The sequence below is a fragment of the Cibotium barometz genome, chromosome 22 (assembly GCF_041138505.1).
Source record: "Cibotium barometz isolate CiBa-2024 chromosome 22, ASM4113850v1, whole genome shotgun sequence".
Classification (NCBI taxonomy): Eukaryota; Viridiplantae; Streptophyta; class Polypodiopsida; order Cyatheales; family Cibotiaceae; genus Cibotium; species Cibotium barometz.
The window spans coordinates 40,670,202-40,687,192 of NC_141067.1; the positions used below are offsets into that span (position 1 = coordinate 40,670,202).

At 41.6% G+C, this 16,991-nt stretch overlaps 1 long non-coding RNA gene and 1 pseudogene across 1 annotated transcript; one reads left to right on the plus strand and one right to left on the minus strand.

The window, feature by feature from the left end:
- Positions 1–1,469: 1,469 nt before the first annotated feature.
- Positions 1,470–15,703, plus strand: LOC147626609 (uncharacterized). The gene is made up of 2 exons (XR_015268621.1): positions 1,470–1,802; positions 15,416–15,703. It is a non-coding gene; the product is annotated as an uncharacterized LOC147626609 (long non-coding RNA).
- On the minus strand, positions 7,244–7,851 carry LOC147626610 (uncharacterized; annotated as a pseudogene).
- Positions 15,704–16,991: the final 1,288 nt, after the last annotated feature.

Consider the following 16,991-nt stretch of genomic DNA (forward strand, 5'->3'; position numbering starts at 1 on the left):
AAGCAAAATTTCAATGTAAAGGAAACATTTATCTAGCAACATGTAAAATTCTATATTTATCTTGGGACTTCGATGATTTAAAATGTGCCCAAAAAAACATGAAACCAAGGATCCTTTTTGGTTATTCCTTGTAGTGTTCTATTAGTTTAAATTTTAAAAACTATAAAATAAATTTAATCTCCAAGGTTGGAATAATCAAAACATTGCAATGTATTTTTCCAATTTCTAAGTTATTTTATTAACTTTTATTTTAAAAAAAACTTTGGATTCATCTAGTTCAAGTGATAGCTGTTTTTTTTTTCAACAGTCATTTTTAGAGGTTTTTCAAACACATTCATGAACTTTAACTCTACTAATTGATAATACAACTAGAAATAAAAATATTGATAACCTAGTTTAGAAGGAAAAAAAAAAGAAAAAGTCAAAAATTTCTTCTTATAATAGTTTGATAATTTTTTTTAATTTATTTCTTGGGTGATCGACTTATATTATTTGTTTGGGGGGGGGGGGCAAAAAGGAGACATGCAGCTTCTTTCTTTTACTTGTTTGATGTATAAAAGCATAATTTGATAATTTATTTGAACATATTTATTTATTTCTTGGGTGATCAACTTATATTTGGGGGGGGGGGGGCTAAAACTACAAAAAGGAGACATGTAACTCCTTTCTTTTACTTGTTTGATGTTTAGAATGCGTTGGCTTAGCAACACATCTTGTTCTAACTCTTTGAGCCTTAATTTTTGGGTCCTTGATAAGCTCGCTTCCATTGAAATCTACTTGGAGCTTTTGTTCAAGGTTTTTCTCAACTTTCTGCTATTTGCCACTAGAGTTGGTTTTGCAGCAAGTATTCTTGGAAATTGCCTATGCATGGCTTTCTTCTTTGAAATGAACCTATTTCTACTCCCTTGATCTAGGCTTTGCCCCCATAGGTTGAGTTCATGATGAGGAGGAGTTTCATCTAGTGTGTTGTGTCTCTTACTTGTGTTCTATTAGAAAAGATATCTAAAAATACACACACACACACACACACACACACACACGTACACACACAAACATACATACATAGTGTGTAATGCATTTATGTATGTATGTTTGTGTGCATGTGCGTGTGTGTGAGACACTCACACACACACACACACACACATTCTTTTTGCTTCTAATTTGTGTCTTAAAAAACACCATCTAATAACATGAGTACAAATTATTTTTTTAATAAAGGTGGGAAGAAAGAGTTGAAAATTGTGTCATCATGGTGATCTAGGGTTTCATTTCTCTCTTCGCGTGGCAGCTACCTCCCCCTCTAAATCTGGTCCCCAAGGGCACTCCTTTTGAAGCAAACAGGATGTGAACGCTCGCCTTGAACGTTCAAGTCAAGGGGAAAATGGATTCTTCCCATGCCCCAACGACTATTGATAATGCCGACTCCTCTATTTGTCAAGAGGTGCTACACGAGCTGGAACTCATGAGAGCTAACACTTTCCCCATTCATGATGGCAAGAATCCAGACTCCCAACTATCTCCTCACCCCCAAAATGCTTGGCAACATGCCCCCCCCAAAAGTATTTACTCACCCTTGCCCTTCATGTCGCTCTTCGTCCCAGTAACTACCAGAGACCAAGCACCCTCCTTTTTCGCAAAGGGTACGAGATGGTGCCACCCTTTCTTACCCAGGATGAGACCGTCGAATTCATGGAGGTGTTCGGCCAACCGAGTCACTTGATATCGCCCCAAAATCTGGGGAAGTGGGTCAATAGGTTCAAGGCTAGGAACTCCTCCAGGAAATGGAACTGGCATTGCAAGAGGTAACTACCCTTACTCAGAAAGAAAATCTGTTTTAGCAAATATCTCTGAAGAGCTTGTGAGAGGATATGAGTTTGATTTTGCTAGAAGGACTGTGGGCCATGCCTCTCAGCAGAAATCATGAAAAAGTGGATCAAAAGGGAATGGGGAGCTCGAGGTCTAGAGGTTTCCATTACCCAAAACCTCCGAACAACTACTACATCTTCTTGTTCAAAACGGAAGACCATAAATGCTCTCAGGTCAAGATAATAGTGCATTAGAAACTCACCCCTTTGCCTCTTCTGTTGGTCTCCAAAATTCTCCCCTATGGGACCCAAGTCTTCTTTGTGCCCAATCTGGGTTGAACTCCCAAATCTTCCCTTTCAGCTTTACCTGCCCATGAAAAAGATTGTGGAATCCCTAGGTAAAGTGTTAGGCACTAGACCTCTCCTGGAATATAACCCTTAGTGGCACCCGTAGATCCTAGTAGAAATCGACATAGAAGCAGATCTCCTAGAAGTAATAGATATTCATGTTGGAGAGGCAATATTCTTCACTAGCCACCATTAGAATTCAAACACCTCCCTAATGCATGCTTCAATTGTGGGACCAAAGGCCACTTGCCTTATCCTTGACTCTCAAAAGAGGTCCGCTGAGGAGCATGTTATCCATTCCTTTGATTTCAGGCCATAGCTTCCTTGCAAGGTGCCTTATTGTTTCTTCATAACGATAAAGCTCTTTGGCATTTACCGTCAATTCTTGAAAGAATTCTTACAATTCCCATTTTGGGTCAATCTGATCTTGCTCTTTAGGGTTTTCAGGGTCAAAATGCATTGGGCTCAAAGGTGGAGGTGGACCCGTCACTTGTTGGCTGGGGCCAGCAGATGTGCCTTCTTCAGTGAGAGGTGGTACTGCAGGCGCCTTGAGAATCTTTTCTTGTAACCCCTCATTCTCTGCTTTTGAGAACTCAAGCTCTTGGCGAGCTTCAATCAGCTCCCTCTCTTGTGTTTGCACTTGCTCCACTAGATCTGCATTTTCTTCTCAGTTATTCGAAAGAAGCTTTCTTATCTTTTTCAGCTCATCTGATGTAGGCATTTGAGAGCTGGGAGCAAGCAAGGGTGTTGCTTGTGTTGGAACCGCCTTCTTTTCCATTAGAACTTTGTACGCTTTTTCAGAGTTTGCATACCGTTCTTCTGCCAATGTTAGCAGCTCTTCTATTCTTGACGCTTCTTCCAAGGCTTCTTTCAAAGTAGTTTCAGCTGTGTTTCTGGCCTCTTGTAGCAGAGTGATTTCTTATTGCAGGGTCTCGAGGCTGGATTGTATAGTTTTCAAATCTGCTTGCAGCTTCTCTTTTTCTTTTTTTAGAGCACCTAGTTGTGCTTCTAACTCCATCAAATCTTTGGCTCTTGCCTCGTTTTCAGCCTGTAAGGTTTGAGACAGCTGCTCATAGTGTCTATACTCCTTGTTTGTTACATAGAACAAGGAAATGGAGGCATCCAAATCTGCCACCAGGACTTGATTCTTTTTCCTGAGTTCTTCTCCCTTGTTTGCAAATCAACAAAGTCTAAGTCCATTTGGGCGCGGGCTTGCTGGCTTTCAGCATTGACCCATAACGCCTCTCCAAGTTGTGTCTCTACCTCATGTACTCTTTGTCCTTCTTCCTCTTGTATGGATTTAACCCTTTGCAGTTGTGCTTCTTGCGTCATTCTTTGTGCTTCCATTTTCTGAGCCCGCTTGTAAAAAGTAATAAAGCTTTCCAAAATCCCTTCTAAAGGAGCTTGAGTGGTTGTGGGAGTGGCAGCAGTTTCTTCCCGCACAAGTGCGTCCCTAAGCTGCGTCATGATAGCTTGACGGCTCTTATCTATAGGTGGAGGCAGATCTGATGTGCCCTCCCCTTCTTGTAACTTTCCCTTGCCTTTATCCTTCATTTCCTCCTCTTTCTTTTTGCGTGCGGCTTCTCTTGCCTCTTGGTGGGCCTTTTCTTCTTGCTCCTCTTGAGCTGCTTGGCTTTGCATCCTTCAGCTTGCATCTCATTTGTAGCCCTTGCCAGCTTCTGAACAAACTCTGTGTCTTGACTCATAGAGATAGTGATTTCTCTTATGAGTCCTGCCTCTGTTTGTGTCAAAAAAGACCCAACCTTAACAGGCACTTGTTGCTTTGTAAGCTTTTGTATTAGCTCCACACTCTCCTTTAGAGCTGTTTCCATGTCATAATCTCTATCAGATGGCACAAAGTCCTGATCAAAGTCATCTTCTCCACCCACATCTTCTCTGTCATCATCAGATACTTGTTCCACTGTGGGTTGTTTGCTTCTTGACTTTCTTGGAGAGATGGGTTTATTTGTAGACTCTACTGCTTCTCGCTTTCTCTTTCTTTCTTCTCATCGCTTCCTTAAGCGCTCTTTATCCGTTACTTTCTCTGGTGATGCAAGCATTTTGCTTTCAATTGGCGCATTGTCTAGTACATCCCATGGAGGCGGTAGTAAATCCATCTTGTCTAGGGCACAATAGACAATCCTTGTTAGAGCGAGCACTGCACCAAGATAGGGCATGGGAGGTTGCTTTGCCTTGCTCTTAGCCTGTGTTATGCTGCTCTTGGCTGCCTTTAATAGCTTTCCCAGCCATGTGCCAATGTAATCCACATTCAAAGGGGTATTGAGTACTTGTCTGTTTGTGTACTCTATCGCCACTCCCTTCTCTCCCATACTCTAGCGGTGAGGGTTTGTCACTTGTAGATGTTGTGTATGGAGCTAAAATGCAAGGTGGATCTGTTGATGATTTAGGTCATCCCATGTAGGATGTTCCACCGCTGAGCACCTTTGGCAATCTTCATCTGTGTGTGTTCTATCATGATATGTCAACTCCCCTTCTGTTACATTCCAAGCCCTTCTTACCAGCTCTCTGGTGAGGTGGATCTCTCTTTTTCTACCTTCAAATCTATTACCTGGCACTTGAACCTGTTAGTTAGCGTGGTCACTGCCTCCCAGGCTCTTCTAAAGTCTGGCCCCCATGCTTCTAATTCAAAGTAGCCCCTCAAGCTTAGGCTTCCCCACAGCCTTGGTGCATTTGCATCTATCGTATGCAGGGGGAAAAATGTTGTTGTTGGCACATGCACCAACAACCATCTCCTTCTTGTGTCTCTGAAATGGCCTCTAGCCACGCATGCATCGTGTGCAAGCATCACATCCGTATCCACATAGCAATCAGCTGAATACTATTCTAACTGGAACTGCAGTGGTTGGGGAGCTATAGCCTGGGGATGAGCTTCTTCCTCTTCTACAGGGTAGGGTAATGCTGTCCTACGTGCTCCTTGTTGGCTACTCCTCCTTGGTTCTTCTCCATTAGCCATAGCTATGCACTAAGGTTTCTTATGGATTTTTTTTCTAAGTGTTGGAATCCTGGGAAAATTTTGCCAGGGCTTCACCGCATAAGGTGAAATGGGGATTTTTTGGGAGTGCCAATCCCAACGTATCCCACACGATAAGTGAAGGGTAAAACCCTAGGCACCGTACCTGTCCCAAAAGCCTCGGGCGTCGCCCAACAATGGAAACAATGAACTAGAGCAAAAATAGCTTACCGTACGTGATGAACGAGGGCGCAAAAGTGCAGGAGATGGCTAGGGTGGTAGTAGGGTCACTCTCAAGGGCTCCAGTACATGCACAAATGGATATTTTTTGTAATAACTCAGTATACATTCAATTCGTCTGCAAATCGACACTGAAGATCGACATCTCCAAATTGGCTCAGATTGCTATCATAGCTTGTCCTCAGTTCTATATGCTAAAAAATTCAATATGAATTTTGCTCTTCCTGCTAGAGCAGCAAATTGACAGTGCAGTGTCAATTTCCAAACCCGAGATGAGATGAACACTTGTCTGAGGACTGGCTGAGGTGTACATCATATCTATCAGCTTCATTTCATAGTTGGATACTTGGTTTGCCCAAAAACTCACAATTTATCCTTTGGTTTGTGCTGAAATGGTTTCCGGAAGTGCATATTCACTCGATTTTGGTTTCTAGCTGGTTCCCAACTTCATTTTGTGGTAGGCCAATGTTTGGATGCTCAAAAAAGTATGAAAAATTCACCTCAACACCTGGTAGCCTTGTTTTGTTGTTTTGAGACCTGTAATTGCCGCTCCCAACTGTCCTGTTTGACTTTCTTTTGCTGTACCAAAGCTTGGCTTTCTCCCCCCTTCCTGGACTTTTGGTGATGGTCTTGAAGCACTTGTGTTGATGGATATGTGCATGTGCATTGGGTTTCTAATGAATTGTGCCTAATGCATCATCCAAGTTGTGGATGCTATTTGCTACACAGTCAATGCATGGGTAACTATTATGCGGTGCATGAATCCTAAGGGTACTTAAGAGACGGCTGAAGCGGTCGATTAAGTGACATTTGTTGTCGAGGATTCCACCTAAGTCAAGATGATGGTGTACGTCCCTTGACAGACTAGCTCTCTGAGCGACCCTAGGTTAAAAGTATTAAGGGAATGGGAAATGGTATGTACATACACTTCACAAAGTGCGGATACTTAGCCAAGTAGACATATTCAAACACTTAAAGCACAACATTATTATGAAGCTTGGGACTGAGCTCTGGGCACATTTTGGCTGCAGAGTGCCCCCAACTCTGGTTCTTATACTTGTAAACCTATTACTGGCGACTTGACTTGAGTGATGAACCTGTTGAAAGGTTGTGTTCTTGGGTAGGGCAGACTGTTTACCAGTAATGGCGCTTGAGGATATGTGGCCCTCTCTCTAATCATCAAAGTATTGAAGTTTGATGCTGCTTTTGGACTTGTAGGTTGCACCTCTTTGTTTGATGCGAAAGCAATCCATTTAGGTCATCCTTGAATCGCTGCTGGTGGCGTAAACAAAGGTTGAGTGAGCTCGCCCATGGCGACATACTTCTTCTTATTATAGCCGGCTTGAATCACCCATCTTTGTCTAATTGGTGGAGTTTGACCCATTGGTAATTGAGTGGTCTAGATGCTCGACTTTGGTGGTTCTAAGGTCTGTTTTGGCAATGTAGATGGGGATCTTTTTATAGATCTATGAGCTGTAGGTTGAGCTATATGTAGCATAGACTCCGTCTTCTTGGGAAGCCATAGCTTGCAATTGCCTTCATAATAGCCTTGTGCTTCATAATTGCCTTCTTGGGAAGCCATAGCTTGCAATTGCCTTCATAATAGCCTTGTGCTTGAAGAAATGCCTTTGACACCCAAGGGAATGTTGTATGTGAATGTGACTGTTTTGGCTTTGATGGGAAAGAATGAGCCTTAACGCTTTTAGCATTTGTCTATAAGCACTCCTGTGTGGTCGTCATTAGTGAATGCTTTGGCACCCACTGTTTGGTTCCCCCCCTTCCTTGGTTTTGGCTCCATGGAGGAATTCTTTTGTGTGAGCTAGAAGCCTCATGGTATGGCTGCTGTTTTGGATGCCTTCAGTTGTGAATTTCATTGGTCTTACCAATGTCCGCAGTAGATGCGTGTTGACTGACTTCCGCCATTTATTTCTTTAGTGAGCTGGGTCCTGTAATGGATATAGAGTTTACCTTCAAGGTGTATTGATGTAGCTCCCAATCCAAAATGCATTTGGTTGACCACATCCAATACTTGCCCAAAACAACCTTCTCCACCGCTTCCTGTTTGTTAGCTACATAGAACAATTCATACATAGGTGCATCTTGAATGCGTATTTTGACATAGCATGTTCCTATGCTTGTGCTCTCTGTATTGTTGAAGCTTTTGAGAAAGAAGCTTGTAGATTAGAGTTCAGGTCTGCCAATTGTTTCCCAGGTTTTATATGACATAATACTAGTGTCAGATCCTGTATCTATGAATACTGGAACTACAATTGAAGCCCGTGTTGTTTCAATGGTTGTGTCGATCTTGAATGGCTCAATGAATTGATATTTTTCTTTGTTATTGGCTACAGATAAGGCAAGTATGCGGTGTTGTTTTCGTTTGAGTTTAGCTCTTTCCACACACAAGTGTGCTTCTTTTTGAGCTTCCTTTTTTAGCCTTTCTAGACCTTCTCACCTTTGTTTAGCTATGTGGAGTTTTTCCAGCATCTCCTTGGTGAGCGGCTCTTCATATTTCTTAAGTCGGCTTCCATTGATGAAGTTGGTCACCCTCAAGTGTTTCTAGTCGCACGGCGCCACTAGGACTTAAGGTATTGATCACAAAGGGACCGAGTCCTCTCATTTTCAGCTTCTGCTTATGTTTCTTTAACGTGTACAACAGCACTAAATCAGCCTCTTGAAAGCAACCAGTCTTGACATAAGTGTCGTGCCATTTCTTTTGTCTATGCTTTTCAGCATAGATACCAACAAGAGCAGTTAATCTCGCTTTGTCAAGCATCTCGAGCTCCTCTATGCGGCTTGAAAATTCATGGCCCGTCCACTCTAGTTGCTTAGCAACCCTCAAAGTAGGTAATAGAATCTCGATTGGTAGAATTGCATTCAGCCCAAATACAAGATCAAATGGAGTGGTTCCAATTGACGTCTTATACGCGGTTTGATAAGCCCATAGTACAGAATGGAGCTTCTGTTCCCAATCTGTGCGATTTCCTTCAACCACTTTAGTGAGCACAATGCAGAGTGTCTTATTCATACTTTTTGCTTGGCCATTCGTTTGTGGATGGTAGGGTGCGGATCTTCTATGAATCACCATGAATTCTTCCAAGAGAAATTCAATTACTTCATTTATAAAGTGCACTCCTTGGTCTCACTGACGATCTCAATGGGTAAGCCGTAGCGTGTAAAAACATACTCATACAAGAATTTTGTCATGGTTCTGGCATCATTCTTTATGGTTGCCTTAGCTTCTACCCATTTGGTAAGGTATTCTGTTGCTACAATTATGTACTCAGCATGCATGTGGCGTGCTGGTGGCTTTATTGGTCCAACAAAATCAATGCCCCACTTAGCAAATGATCTAGCAGCCATAATTGGTCGTAACGGCATGTTATCGCTCGTGATCGGTGGTTTTACCCTTTGACATTCATCACATCTTTTCACATACTCGTTCGCATCATGAAAGATCGTCGGCCACCATAGTCCTAACCATAAGATGAGTTTGGCGGTGGTGTCTCCATTGAAATGTCCACCTCAAACACCCGCATGTGCATTTGTCAGAACACTTAAGTAATCTGATTCACAAACACAGGTTCTCAAGTTACCATCCATTTGTAAAGTTGGCCTTGTATTAGTTAATAGTCAGAAGCTTCAACTTTAATCGCTTTCTTTCTTTGTGCTGGAAGCTTCTCATCTATGTGACCATAGGTCAAATAGCTCTCAATGTAAGAACTCCATTTTGGCATTGGGGATATGCAAAAAAGTGTAGCGTATGCAATTGGCATGCTTAGAGAGCAAACTCTACATTTACGTACATACTCTTCCGCATCCTCTCTCAAGGTAGGCCACCAATATCCATCTAGAAGCACTCTTCTAACTGTTTCCTTGCTCAAAACATGAAATCCTCCAACACTAATGTGCATATATTCCAATATATCCTCGTACTGATCCTGGTTAGGACATATGCGTAGGACTCTCTCAGGGTGTAACTTGTACAAACGTCCTGAGAACAGCACATATTGAGCACAATGTGCTAACTCTTCAATACCCTCCGTGGTTAACCCTCCTTGGCTTGTACAGCCTGTGGTAAGCACTGCAATGATTTTTTCAGCCCATCTAGGTGCTGTCTCAATCTGAAATAGGGTTGCATCTGGAATATCATCGTCTATGCCAATAGGAGCTTCTCCAGAAGTGATTCTAGAAAGACGATCAGCTCTCTGATGGGTATGTCCTTTCTTAACAACAACCTCAAAATCAAACTCAAGTAGAATCACAAACCACCTAACAATTCATCCTGTTGTGCATGGTTTGTTAACCAGATAAAGTAAAGCATAATTATCTACATAGAAAACAAATTTGTTAGCCAAAAGGTAATGCCTGAACTTCTTGACCGCATAGATCATAGCTAAACTTTCCCTCTCTATGGTAGTGTAATTCTTTTCAGCACTATTCAATTGGCGACTTAAAACACTGGAAAGTCCATATTCTTCTCCATTTGTCCTTCACCAGGCTACCCAAGAACACAACCTATGGAAAAAGCAGACACATCCATATGCACATGGAAAATAGTGCTCCAATCTGGTGCCCTAAGAATAGGTGCTGACACTAATGCATGCTTAAGCTTTTCAAAAGCATTCTCACAGTCATCTGTCCACTCGAATACAATAAGGAGAGCATACATGGGTTTGGCTATTTTAGCATACATATAGATGAATCTATGATAGTAGCCGTAATGGCCCATAAATATTTGAACTCCCTCTGCATTGTAAGGTCTTGGAAATTCAACAATGACTGTAATCTTTTTAGCATCCGTGGATATGCCATCTCTAGACAGTATATGGTCCAAGATTTTGCCTTGCCTAACCATAAATTTGCATTTATCAGGGTTAAGGCAAATGTGATACACTCGAAACTTCTGAAATACCAGTCTTAAGTGCTTAATGTGCTCTTCTCTGTCAATTGAATGCACACAGAGATGATCCATGAAGATTTCAAGAAATAATCTAAGGTACTCTTTGAACTCGTGACTCATCAGCTGGAACGTGGCTGGAGCATTTGTCAATCCAAAAGGCATTACTCTATAAGCAAACACTCTCCACTCAGTGGCAAATGCTGTCTTATGTTGATCCTTAGGATCAATTGACACTTGATTATATCCTGAAAATCCGTCGAGAAAGATATAAGCCTTCTTTCCTGCTACCCTTTCTAACACATGGTCCGTAATTGGAAGAGGATAATGATCACACACTATCGCAGCATTAACCTTCTTTAAATTGACACATACTCAGAGTTTCCCATTCTTCTTCGGCACTACCACAATAGGTGAAACCCATTCAGTGTGCTCAATTTCATAGATAAACTCGGCTGCTAGCAGCTTGTCAATTTCTTCCTTGATCTTGTTACCAAAATTTTCATTGTAGGTATATGGACGCTGCTTTGACGGTTTGGCATCCTCACGCATTAGGATCATGTGATGGCAGATTTTTGGATCTACCCCTTTGAGATCTTTATAGCTCCAAGCAAATACGTCTCGATACTCCTTGTGAGAGTGGCAACCAACAATTTTTCCTCTTCTGGGGATAAGTCTGTGGCTATCCACACATTCCTTGGTTTTGCTCCTGGTTCTGCTATGTTTACTTGTTTTGCATCCTCAAGACCATCATAGAACACTCCTCGCTCATCCAATTTTTGTCTCCTAGGTTGTTGCAACATAATCGTTCGGTCTTGTATAGTGAATTTTTTGAAGTTAGTGGGAACACTAGTAGTGTCCTCTTCACTTCACCCTCAGAGTCATCACTCATTGGCGACCAAGCAGCTTTAAGCACTCGTTTCTTTTCTTGCAATAGGGCCTTTCGCTCCATCTTCATCATAGCGCTTCTTTTCGTCTTTGCGTAGAAGATAAGGAAGCCTTTGACTTGGGTTTAGCTTTCCTTTTTATTTTTTTGGGGTTTCCATTTTTGTTTTGGTTTGCCTTTTGTGCCAGTTGGAGGTTGTATCTCCCTTTCACTTCATCCTTGATACAATCATTGGCTCCAACATAGTACATGTATTTGTTTTTACTTGAGAAATTAGGTGGTGGCACAAAATGCTCATTGTCCACATCATCTAATTCTTGTTTTTCCTTCTGCTTTTTCTCTTGGATAGCTTGCTTGCGAAATTTCCTATGACTCTTACAAAACTTACGTTTTGGTTTGTTGTCATGTGGAACTTCCAGCAAAACTTCTCTCTCTTTTAGAAGCAACCTCACTTTCTCTAATTTAGATTCGGGAACTATATCACCATCTTCCTCTGAATCCTCCTGTTCGTCTGAAGTTTCTAAGCACCCATCCTTGTCTCCTTCATCCGCAGAGATATAATCAGGGATAGATAACTCCCTCACTAACACTACGTCACCTTGCAACGTATAATCTTCGTTCCCTAGATGCTTATCCTCTTCTTCTTTCGGCTCAAAAATTGGCATGATCATCCTAATGGGAATGATATCGTATCCGTCTTGATCACAAAATTGTGTTGGCTTAGGCAGTGCACATATAGATAGCGTAGCTAAAGCATGGATCCATTCTTGAGGATCTAGTTGATGTTCTAGAAAGGGCAATGGAACGTATACATCATCTGCCACACTCTTGTCAATAATCACATCTTCATGCTTAAGATCCTTGCACGAGGCTCCACAAATCCATAGGCCAGTTTTTTCCACTGACATGGTTTCATCAGATTCTATTGAAGAACCGGAATCAAATTCCTCTACACCGGAGATTTGGAAACATCTCTGTAGCTATGATTCTTGAGGTTTACTCGTGTGAGCTATGATTCTTGAGGTTTACTCGTGTGAGAGCACTCTCTTGGCGGAGGTACAAGTAATTGTATCCCCAATCTTGAATCATTCTAAATTGACACATGAACGGTCTACCCAGGATTATCTCATAATTGGTGTTTTTGCCAAAGTCTACAATAGCAAATGTAGGTTCATACTCGATGCCGCACGACTTAACAATTACATGCTCAAGCAATCCAATAGGATTTTCCAAGCTTCCATCTGCCAGTTGCAGATTCATTCTTGTTCACTGGTTTTCCCCATTTTTCCCGTATGGACTTTGTAGCTATACTTACGCCTACCCCACTATCCAAGATAGCTATAGATATGACCTTGTCTACTTCCACAGGGAGCATAGTATTACATTCATCGTCCTCACAGTATTTACCCACTTTATTGAGTGGTACTGGAATGGGTTGCTTTGTGTCAAGCTTTGAACTCTCCTCTTTACATTTCTTAAGGTGAATACTATTTCTCCGACCTCCACTCTTAGTCAAGCATGCAGCTACTTCTTTCCACAATTCAGGTTTTATCTTTAAAAGATCTGCTAACAGGACACGTGACTAGAGTTGACATCAGTGATTGCAGATTCAAAACGTTCTTGTTTTCTAAGAGATTATTTCTCATGGATGGTACTTTCATAATCTGTGTATCGTTCATACTCGCCTAGATATGAGGGCACTGTCTTAAGGGTATGCTTGTTGTGTGCAGATGCCACAGTTCACATCTCCTCTGGCAGAGATAGATTGTCTTCATCCATAGCCTTTTGACTAGTGAAATCTACAATGGAAAAGGGTGGTGATTTAGGAGAGACGTCTCGCTCTTCAACTTGTTTTTGCACCGCATTCCACATCTCATTAGCCAATGCTTCCTCAAACTTGGGTATCTCATCTTTTCAGAAGGTGGGTCTCGGGGTGCCTTTGGCTCCTTAACTGGTTCCTTGCTTTTGATTGAAATTCCTGCCTCCAAGTCGATTATAGTTTCAGGCTTCTTCTCTTTATGGATCCGCCAGAAAGTGACTACCTTCGGCACTGGCAAGTTCAACGGCTCTTCTTCATTTCTTGTAGTTGGAAAGTTAGTTATGATTTTGGTGCTGTTATGGAGCCCTTCAACTTCCAGCATAGAAGCTTGCTCCTCTTGGGTCCTTTCTTGTGGAGGCACTTGTGAGATTTGGGCTGTGCCAGCCTACTTTGTGAGGTGGGATTTTCCTTGCCTCTTGTGCTTTCTCCTGCTCAGCTTCTTATTTTTTAGCTTTCTCCTTTCCCTTGGATGACTCAAATCTTGAAGATGTTGGACTGTTGATCTACATCCATTCTTCATTTTGTACCATTTGCTCATAAGACATTAGATTGAAGATATCGTGCCTTTCTTGTATGACTTCTCTCCTTGGAGTCAATAGAGGACCTGTAGGGAGCTTAGCTTCCATAGGAATCTCTATTCCTTCTCTCTCTGGCTCTTCCTCCACTAGCCCTTTGACTTGTTTGATCTATCTTTCAAATTGTTTCAACTCTGTGGCAAAAGCTTCAGCTTTCCTTTTGGTCCCTGTTGTCTTGGCTGACTCTTCAGCTTGATCCTTGTCTTTAGAGAGAATCTCTTGCACCAACCCTCGTTCTTGAGTCTCGAGGCATGCTTGCTCTCTTGTTGTTTCCATCCTTTCTTCAAATGCTTCCAAGTGAGGTCGGTCCTCCATTTTCTTGGTCCTTCTTTCCGAGTCTATAAGTTTTTTAGCTCCTTTTTCTTTTAAGGCTGTCGAAGAGGGCTTTTTTAGTGCTTGTCTGCATGAATCTCTTGTGAGCTTCGAAAAGAGGGGGCTAGCTTTGTTCCTTTTCCCTTTTCCCTCTCCTTGAGAGCCTTCTTCTTCCTTATCAGCTTTTCTTTTAGGGAAAGTTCAGTCTTTCATGCTTCTTCCTCTTTAAACTGAACTGGCTTCCTACCTTTGTATAAAACATGGCTTTTTAGTTTGGCCACCCATGGTGGTATGATAATGCTTGGCCTAAATGGCCCTTCCTTAGTTGCTCTTGAGACTTAGGGAATTTGATGCCCTAGCCATGTTCCCCATGCTTTGTAGATGTCAATGGTGCATTTTCCTCACATGTTGGATGCCTTGGTGATGAGGCTATGCCAATTCTATGAATTTTAGAGTTTGATCTGCCAATTTCTTGGAGTTCTTGACAATTGAGAGTCTTGTATATGATGTAAATTCATAGAATCAATGTATATGATGTGCTGGATGCATGGGTGAGGTCACTTTTGCATTTTGACAGATATTGAAGGGACACGCGTGTCCCATTCCTCTTCATGATTTTGAGAAATGATGACATGGTTAGGTTGCCCTTGATGTGTACATGCTTCCTATATGCTTGGATGTCAACTTGAATGCATAGGTGATGAGGCTATATCAATTTTGTGTTTGCACTCTGAAATACCCTTTTTGGCTTGAATTGATGCAATTATGATTTGCATGTTGGATGTTTGTGCATATTTGGCATGTATGAGTGATGTGGAATGCAGCCATGATGTGAATTATCAGTTTGGATGCATAATGATGGGACATGCGTGTCCCATCATGCGTGTCCCATGATGTGAATTATCAGTTTGGATGCATAATGATGGTACATGCGTGTCCCATGAAAAGAGGGGTTTTTTGACATGCAAGCATATTTTCTTGTTCCCCTTGCTCTCCTGATGTTAGTCATGTGCTTGGTTTCCAAATTGGATGCCTGGTTTGCAAATAGATGCAAATTTTCTGTTGCATCTCTCCGAAGTGTACGTGCTGGGTTTTTGGCATGTTTTCACATTGCATGTTGGGTTTTTTGCATATCTTGGCTGTACTTGATGTATCCAACCTTGTTGTATGTGTGCATGTTGCAAAAATGTGCTCCTATTGCTCTTTTGGATGGGACACGCGTGCCCATCCAGGTTGGTCAGATGAGGTCAGTGATTGCTTCATTGTGTTCCCCATGCCTTGTTTATACCCCGCGTGTCCCATCCAGGTTGGTCAGATGAGGTCAGTGATTGCTTCATTGTGTTCCCCATGCCTTGTTTATACCCTGGCTAAATTTTGGTTTTGTTTGGATTTCATTTGCTATGTCATTCAATCAATTTTGTGCTTAGATGTGCACAGAACTGTTTTCTACTGCTACGCACACATGTGGTGATGGTTTTGTGCAAGACATGCATACAAACAATATTTGATATGTACATAAGGCATACCTCTCATGGCTTGGTGCGGGTGTGTGCGTGTAGGTCGTACGGGGCCTCGGAAATCCCTCGCAGAAATAAGCTCTAGCTCTCTCGTGCTCATACAAAATGCAAATGAGTAGTGCAAATGTCTCTAAGTGCTTATACCCCATTTCATGCCCAATGAACCCATAGTATTTTATTGCACCATTGTGCTTAGTAGACCTTATACTTATGTTACGGGTCGAATTGTGCTTGATTTTAAATTCCCGAGCTCCTGTTAGCTCTACTTTACCGTTTTGGCTACGTGGCGGATAAGTGAAATTTTCAACTTTCACTGTTTGATGTGCTGACTTCCAGGATGCTTCATGGCATGTTGTAGATGACCTGTTTGCAGTTGGAATAATTTTATGGTCATCTTGCTACCTGTTATAGATTTTTGAGCAAAAAATGGCAAAAAATAGCAAAAATTACTAAAAATTAGCAATTACCCCCAACAGAAAAATCTTAGAAATTGACCTTAATCATCATACATCAAAATATAAGCAAAATGTGTCGATGGTCTTGAGGTTTGGCACCCTATTTTCATATTTCTAGCCAAGAACCTTAAGTTATGATTACGAACTAACATTTGACGGCTAATTTTGATCATGACATGCTTACTCACACCTAGGGGTTCATGTATCGTGGTCCCCTTTGTTCTTGAAGTGCTGTGTGTTACCTATTATGGCTTGTTTATTACAAAATTTTGACGAGAAGCGCTCTTTTCTTTTGCCTTCTTGGCCTTCTTTTTGTAATGGTAGTCCCTCGTTGGATGTCGTGACAGGCATGTCTCCCCCCCACCTATTCTAAGTCATCTTGACTTTGTTGTGGTCAAGGCGTGCTTGTGCATGGGTGGTGGTAATAGTGTCTAATGCATGGCCCTGTAATGTGGCCCTAGGATGCGTTCACAGTCAATGGATGCTTAAGCATTCTAATGCTGTGTGTGAAAGAAAGGTAATGGAGCAAATGTGGTCCACTGGCTTTTGTTGCTACCGAACATGCATCATATGTATTGGATTGTTATGCATTAGCTATTTTGAGTATGTGTGATGAAGAATATCCTTTTTCAATACAAACTAGGCACAAAATTGAGAAAATTGGATGGCTACTATACAAGTTGTATATGATGCTATTGTCAAGAATGGCACATGGTACCTATACGATTTTCCTCCTTGGAAAAAGGGCACTTGGAAAAAATGGATTTATAAGCCAAAACGTAATCCAGATAGTGGCATTGATTGGTACAAGGCTAGATTAGTTAAAAAAGGTTATGCTCAAGAAAAGGGCATTGAATTTGATGAAGCTTTAATTCCACTCATTGTATGACAAAATGATTTATATCATTTATACATTGGCAGCACATCACAATTGGAATGTACATCAGTTGGACATTAAAATTACATTTTTGAATGGTAACTTGCATGAGGAAGTGTATGTAATGCAACCTCATGTTTTTGTTCAAAAAGTGCAAGAAAACAAGCTGTGCAAGTTGAAGAAAGCATTATATGGCTTAAAGCAAGTGCACCATGATTGGTATGAGAAAATATACGCATACCTGGATACACATGGTTTTTGTAATAGTCGAACTAAAAGGACCTTG